Genomic DNA, 7,771 nt, shown 5'->3' with positions numbered 1-7,771 from the left:
AATCCCAAAGAAACTCATAGTTTTTGCATACTAATTAAAAAATAAACAGTAACAGAGCTCCTTATGCGAAGGTGCCTGCCACTAAACCTGACAACCTGGATTTAATCCCCAGGACCCAAGTGATAGGAAAGAAGTGACTCTTGCAAATTGTCCTCTGACCTCCATACCCATATTATAAGACCTGTCTACTCAGGTACTCACACACATCACAACTGTAATTTTTTTTAAAAAGAGCCATCTCTCCAGCCCAATGTAATTTTTTTTTTTTTTAAAAAAAGGAAACATTAGGGGAACCAGGTGTAGTGGCACATGCTTTTAATCTTAGCACTCAGGAGGCAGAGGCAGAGAAATATGAGTTTGAGGATAGCCTGGTCTACATAGAGAATTCCTGGCCACCCACATCTTTCTATATGAGAGAGACCATGTCTCAACAATAACCAGGGGGCTGCAGAGGTGCCTCAGCAGCTGAGAGCACTTGCTGCTCTTGCAGAGGTCTGGCTCGTGGCAGCAACTAGCTGTGAGCTTAGTGCAAGATCTTGATACCCTCCTCTTGCCTTCTTGGTCACCAGACATACATGTGGTGCTCATACATACAGCGAAGTAAACACTCATATAAATCTCTTTTTAAAAAATAATTAGGGCTAGACAGTGATGGTGCACACTTTTAATCCTAGCACTTGGCAGGCAAAGGCAGGTGGATCTTTGAGTTCGAGGTCAGCCTGGTCTACAGATCGAGTTCTAGGACAGCCAGGGCTACATAGAGAAACCCTATTTTGAAAAAAAAAAAGGGGGGGCTAGAGAGATGGCTCAGCATTTAAGAGCACTGTAAATGTGATTCTTGGGGGAGGAAGCTATTTTATGCCTTCTTTTTGGGGGGGGAAGGGAGGGTTCAAGACAGGGTTTCTCTGTATAGCCCTGGCTGTCCTGTAACTCACTTTGTAGACCAGCTGGCCTTGAACTCAGAAAGCCACCTGCCCAGCACTATTTTATGCCTTCTTTGCTTCCAAGTAACTGTAGTGCATATTTCTTTTTTTTTTTTTAAGATTTATTTATTTTGTATATAGGAGTACACTGTCACTGTCTTCAACACACTACAAGGCATCAGATCCCATTACAGATGGTTGTGAGCCACTGTGTAGTTATTGGGACTTGAACTCAGGACCTCTGGAAGAAGAGCCAGTGCTCTTAACTGCTGAGCCACCTCTCCAGCCCTAGCCCCAGTTTTCATGATAAAGGTTCAATTTAAAAAAAAAAATAACAAAGGTCAGGTGTGGTGGCGCACGCCTTTGATCCCAGCACTCAAGAGGCAGAGGCAGGTGGATCTCTGTTAGAGGCCAGCCTGGCCTACAAAGCAAGTTCCCAGACAGTCAGGGCTTGTGACAGAGAAACCCCATCTCGAAAACCATCAATAATACTAAGCAGAATGTCTCAAATGACAAAGCACCATAAGATCAGTCATGGGTGGACCTTGAGAAGTCTCAAAAAGGAGTTAGATATGAGATAAGCAAGAAAGCCACGGCTGCATCTTGGAAGCTGTGTCCTGATGACCATAGTGCCCCTCTGTGGTTAATTCTCACACTGCAGGTGGGGTTGTTCCTGCCATATCAAGAACTAAGATACCAGAGCACTTTCAAACACATGTGTACCATCCTCCAAGACCTCAGCCTCATACTGCTGTTTACAGTGAAGTTTTGACTCCCCCTGCCTTGTAGCCTTTCTTAGGGGACTGTGAGGGAGGTACCCCAAGGGATGACACCTTAGCCTGTGAGCATGCCGCTTACCTCATAGTCATAGAAACTTTTAAATTTTATTTATTCATCTACTTTCTACCCTACTACAGCTTCCCACCTCTCCTCTACTCCCAGGCCTTCCTCATAAAAGAAGCCATGGTGCAGTACCCGCCATGATGCTGCCAGTTCTCCGGTCTCTTCCGAGGTTCCTAGTGGCAGCCCACCCCCATCTCTCATCGGAGTGCCTGCTTGCTTTGCTAGGTGAACTTCTGCTTGAATTGTATATGTCTCTCTCTTTTTTTTAAAGATTTATTTATTTATTTATTATACATAAATGCACTCACTGTAGTTGTCTTCAAACACACCAGAAGAGGGCATCTGATCTCATTACAGATGGCTGTGAGCCACCATGTGGTTGCTGGGATTTGAACTCAGGACCTTTAGAAGAGCACTCGGTGCTCTTAACCACTGAGCCATCTCTCCAGCCCCTGTATATGTCTCTTAACTCAGTTCTTTCAAGAAGACAAGAACCAAGGCTGTGAGATAGCTTAGCAGGGAAAGGCACCGCCTGTCCTGCCTGATGACCCAGACCAATACCCCAAACCCCTGTGCTCCTCATAAATATATTAATGAGTCAAGAGCCAGTCAGTGGTGGTGCACGCCTTTAATCCCAGCATAAGGGAGGTAGAGGCAGGCGGATTTCTGAGTTTGAAGCCAGTCTGGTTGGTCTAAGGATACACAGACTCTATCTCCAAAAACAAAAATAAAACAAAACAAAAAGCCACTGACTGACCTTGTAACAAATATTCTAACACCTATTTTTTAATTGTATGATTTCTGTTGAATAGACATGTGAAACAGAATCACTGAGTGACATAGTGTAGACCTATGTTGTTTTGATAAATATTGCCAGTTTTCCAAACATTTTGGAGGGTGTGGGGGGGGTCCCATTTATCCATTTACATATCCATTAACAATGTACGAACTATATGTGGTGGTTCTGAGTTTGAGGCCAGCACTTGAGACTAAGACAGGAGGATTGCTACTAGTTTAAGGCTAGTCCCTGGTACAGAGTGAGACCCTGTCCAAAAAAAGCCAAAACCAGAGCTGGAGACATGATTCAGCTGTTCAAAGCACTTGGTGCTCTTCCAGAGCAAGAGGGAGGGAGGAGAGGAGGAAGAGACGGAGAGGGAGGGAAGGAGGGAAATGGAGAAAGGGAGGGAGGGAGGGAGGGAGGGAGGGAGAGAGAGAGAGAGAGAGAGAGAGAGAGATCTTTTTTTTTTTTAATAAAATGGCAAAACCAAAGCCAAGTGTGGTGGGCCATACTTGTTGCCTGGTATTCAGGATTGATGCGGCTCTAAAGGGAAAGGCTTCTCCTCCTACAGAAGTATTATAGCTCTGCTCCTGTGCTGGGGGAAGGTTTCCCCCCAAAAGTGTTACATCTCTGCTCTAGCAGGGGAGGTTTTCCCCAGAAAAAAACAAAATTAAAACCTGTTATACTCTGCTCTGAAAGGTATCCTGGCGATTGGGAGCCAAGGAATATCACAAGGTTACACTGCACAACAAACCACATAAGAGATTTCTTGGGGCCGGGCGTGGTGGCGCAGGCCTTTAATCCCAGCACTCGGGAGGCAGAGGCAGGCGGATTACTGAGTTCTAGGACAGTCTGGTCTACAGAGTGAGTTCCAGGACAACCAGAGCTACACAGAGAAACCCTGTCTCGAAACCTTCCCTCCCCGCTCCCCCCCAATAAAAAATTTATTGGGAGGAGATAAGATTTATTGGGAGGGGATAATCCCGGAGGGTGGCTGCCTCTGCTCAGGAGTGATGTTACAGGGAAGTGAGCACAAAACAAGGTTTATATAGGGATCATGGGGGTGGGTGGGGCTTTCTAGGTTGGCGACTGGTGGGATTTCAATTCCTGAGCTTGGACTTGGTGAGGTTTCCTGTTCAGGGATTGGTGGACTTCTTTTTCTTGGCCCTGATTTAGGTTTGGGGTCAAGTCAGGGTCAGGGTGGTTTTTTTCTCCTTTGGCTCTTTTACCCTACAGGATGATCAGGAATTTAAGGCCAGGCTCAACTACACAGTTTGGGGCCACCCTTAAAAAAAAAAAAAAAATCCAGAATAATGTATGACTGTCCTATTCTCTGCTGCTTGCCATTCCTTTCTTTCCCCCTTCTGCCTTGTCTCAGCCTACCGGCGCAAGAGCTTTAATTTGAAGTTCCCTAGCGATGTACTCACGTGCACACCTTTGCACACGCGTGTTCGTTCACTGCAATACCCTTTTTGAGAGGTGCAATTCTGATCTTTATGAAAACCCTGCCAGCCCCAGCTCCTCCACGCTCCTCAAAAGTCACCTTATCTTGCTGACTTGGGCCAGCAGTCACTGCAAGCCTGGCCTTCAGCCTCCCAAACCTAGCCGTGTTGTCAGCTTGACAACACACCAACGGGGTAGCAGACCTTTATGATACCGAAGCGCCAAACCCGCATCAGAGTCCTTTTGGAGACGAAGGGGAACACATAGGCTGTGAAGGGGCTCCCCAACTCCTTCCACGGAGCCCTCTGTGCGCCGTCCTGGGGGCGTAGAGGCGCGAGGGGCATCCGTCTCTCTTAAAGCAGCAATGTCAACCCCCTCTTAAAGGAGGCGCGGAGGATGGCGGGGCCCAGGACGTGAAGCCTCGGGGCGCTGACACGTTCGGGGACCCCAGACTGCGCCTGGTCGGTTGGTGGCCAGGTGAGGAGCAGGACGCAGGCGACCAGCCGCCCTGGAGGGGACCCTTGCTTTCGCGGTAAGTGGAGCGTGCAGGGTGGACGGAGCGAGCAAGGGAGCGCCGGGCACGTTTTCCTCCGTCAACGGATCCTTCCGAACGGAAAGCGGGCTGGCGACGGCGCGGGGCTAACGGCTGCGACGGTGGCGGTGGCGGTGGCGGCGGCGGCGGCGGCGGTGCTGTCACTCCGGCGCGGCGCCCGGAGCAGAGCCGGGCTGCGAAGCGGGCGGTTGGGCGAAGCTCGGCACCGGGCAGCTGCGGGGATGGTGGGTGAGAGGCAGGAAGTCGAGGTGGGTGGAGGGTGTTCGGAATCGCCCCTGTTGGTGTTCACTGAGCATCTTAACAGGAACCCAGGGCCCTCGGCCAAGCACATGGCCAAAAGACCCGCCCTCGGGGACCTCACATCCTAGACAAATGAGTAGAGCATAGATAATAGCGGGGGAAGTCTTTGTAAGTGAGGATGGAAATTACCGACTCGGTCACACCAGGAACGAGCTATACCACTGAGCTACATCCCCTCCCTTGTTACTTTTTGAGACAGGGGCTCCCTCAGGCCTTGAACTCCTCCTGGTAACCCAAACTGGACTGGAACTGTAGATCCTCTTGCATAAGCCTCCAGAGCACCAAAAACTACAGGCCTGTGCCATCAGGCATGTACATCTTCTCAAAGGAAATGTAACTGGTGAAGGAATCAGGACAGAACTGTGTGTTCTGCCAAGTGCGGGGTAGAGAAAGTGGTTTGTCTGAGAGGCCCTTTCTGAGAGGAACTACTGAGAGTGAACCCCGATTGAATCCAAACAGAGGGAACTGGACCGCAGAGTGGAAGGAACTGTGTTAGCCATGAAAGATGTCTGCTAGGGTCGTAAGCGGAGGGAAATTTTTTTTCTTAGCAAATTTGTGGGTAATTCAGTAAGTGACTTACTCCCTAAAGGATGAAAGGCTACCTGCACTGGGCAAAATGGTCTTAGTTTCTCCAGGTTTAATACATAAGCATGAAAAGCTATTCTGTGAGTTAATCACAGAATACTGTGAATTGACCACATGCTAGGTTAGTGTTCCCATGCTCAGCTATTTTACCCCACCCCCACCTGTGTGTGTGTGTGTGTGTGGTCTCCCTGTAATCTGTAGGATTTGGTTCCTTTCTTCACTGTTGGGTTCCAGGGATCGAATTCAGGTTGTTAGGCTTAATAGCAAGCAACCTCACCCGCTGAGCTATCTTGCCAGCCCCAGAGCCTCACTTTTTTTTTAAAGATTTATTTATTATATGTAAGGACACTGTAGCTGTCTTCAGACACTAGAAGAAAGAATCAGGTCTTGTTATAGATGGTTGTGAGCCACCATGTGGTTGTTGGGATTTGAACACAGGACCTCCAGAAGAGCAGTCAGTGCTCTTAACCACTGAGCCATCTCTACAGCCCCAGAACCTCACTTTTAAAGAAAAGCATATTTATTTGAAGTGAAAGGGCCCCATGGAGCTGTTCTGTGTTTATTTTGAAGGGATAAAGAAGGGATCAAAAGATGAGAAAAGGCAAAGAGATCTTTGTCACAGACTGGCGGCATTATGCCCTCAGTCCCAGGACCTGGGAAGTCAAAGCCGGACAGGCTGTATAAACTAGCCGTGCACACTGGTTCAGCAAAGGAAGGAAGAGGACGAGGTATGGAGAGGGTGAGACAGTGTAGCCAAAGTCTCCAACCTTCAAGTCTGGCCTTCAAGGCAACCTGTCCATGTCAGGAGAAGGAGGGTGGAGAAAGCAGACATAGTGATGTTGACAGCCGGCTAAGCAGAATCATGATATCCGACTGTTGCCACTCACTGAAATGGTCTGAAGGAGGGTGAGGGTGAAAAGAGGCAGATGCTTTCCAATGTTCTGTTTCGTCATCGTTTTGGATACAGAGTCTTACTGTGTAGTCCTGGCTGACCTGAAATTCTCTATGTAGACCAGGCTGACCTCAAACTCACCCTTCTCAGTGGCGGGATTAAAGGAGTGGGACACTGGCTATTTCAGATACTTTAAACCTGTTGTTGTTGTTCATAGTTAAATTTATTTGCAATCATTGAAAACTGGAAGCAACACAAATGTCCATCAACAAGAAGTGAATGGATAAATAACATATTACAGCCATGTGGTAGAATACTTTAGGATTATTCTATACTGTAGAAGCATTTATACAAGAAAAGAGGCTATTGAAGCAGAGCTGGGTTTGTATGATTATAAAAAGATTTCAGTATAACTTTTAAGCAGCAGGGTTAAGAGAAAAAAAAGATGCACCTAAGAGTGAGTATGGGCTTCTCAAGGGAGAGATGCCATCCACAGACTATTGGTCGCATCACAGCATAGCCAAATCTCTAAGTATTCTGAAGGCTTCAGTTGTAGTTCTTCAAATACTGTAATTCTTGCATGACGAAATAAGTTGTATTAAATGACAGAATTTGTGGTGGTAGGGAGATGGCTCAGTGGCTAGGAGCACTGGCTGCTCTTGCAAAGGACCTGGATTCAGTTCCCAGCACCCCATGGTGGCTCACAATCATCCATGGTAGTTCCAGTTCTGGATCTGACACCTTCTTGTAACCTCCTTGGGCACTGAGCATGTATACAGTAAACATGCAAAACTGCAGGCAAGATTCTCATTTACATAAAAAGTAAAATAAATCATTAAAAAAGAAGAAAATTGCAGAATTGGTGCCAGCAAGGTTACCTAACTAACTTCCTGTCCATTTTGGAGAAACTGCCAGTTGGTGACTCAAAATCTAGAGGTTTTGTTTTTTAGCATATTCAACCATCTTTTTCTTTCCTTCACCCAGGACCCTTCACTTGTTAGCCCCTCCCCCACCTCTGGCAATGAACAAGGATCCCAGAATTGAGTTGTTTTTTTCTTTAAGATTTATTTATTTTATGTATGAATACACTGTAGCTGTCTTCAGACACACCAGAAGAGGGTGCCAGATCCCATTACAGATGGTTGTGAGTCACCATGTGGTTGCTGGGAATTGAACCTCTGGAAGAGCAGTCACTGCTCTTACCCACTGAGCCATCTCTCCAGCCCGAGTTATTCTAAGGTGTTAGAACGTATGAAAACTCACCTCCAGTATCATAGTGCCCATCACCTCCAGTATCATAGTGCCCATCACCTCCAGCATCATAGTGCCCATCACCTCCAGCATCATAGTGCCCATCACCTCCAGCATCATAGTGCCCATCACCTCCAGTATCATAGTGCCCATCACCTCCAGCATCATAGTGCCCATCACCTCCAGCATCATAGTGCCCATCA

General features: G+C 47.4%; 1 protein-coding gene across 1 annotated transcript in view; it reads left to right on the top strand.

The window, feature by feature from the left end:
• The first annotated feature begins 4,419 nt into the window (after positions 1-4,419).
• The window catches only part of Slc2a3 (solute carrier family 2 member 3), a 72,045-nt gene continuing 68,693 nt past the window's right edge, over positions 4,420-7,771 (top strand). The window contains exon 1 of the mRNA XM_029535474.1: positions 4,420-4,519. The gene's annotated coding sequence lies outside the window, so the exon portion shown is untranslated. The remainder of the gene's footprint in view (positions 4,520-7,771) is intronic.

Source organism: Mus pahari, chromosome 2, assembly GCF_900095145.1.
Source record: "Mus pahari chromosome 2, PAHARI_EIJ_v1.1, whole genome shotgun sequence".
Classification (NCBI taxonomy): domain Eukaryota; kingdom Metazoa; phylum Chordata; class Mammalia; order Rodentia; family Muridae; genus Mus; species Mus pahari.
Note: the sequence above shows the minus strand (reverse complement) of the source record. Positions and strands in the feature narration are given on the sequence as shown.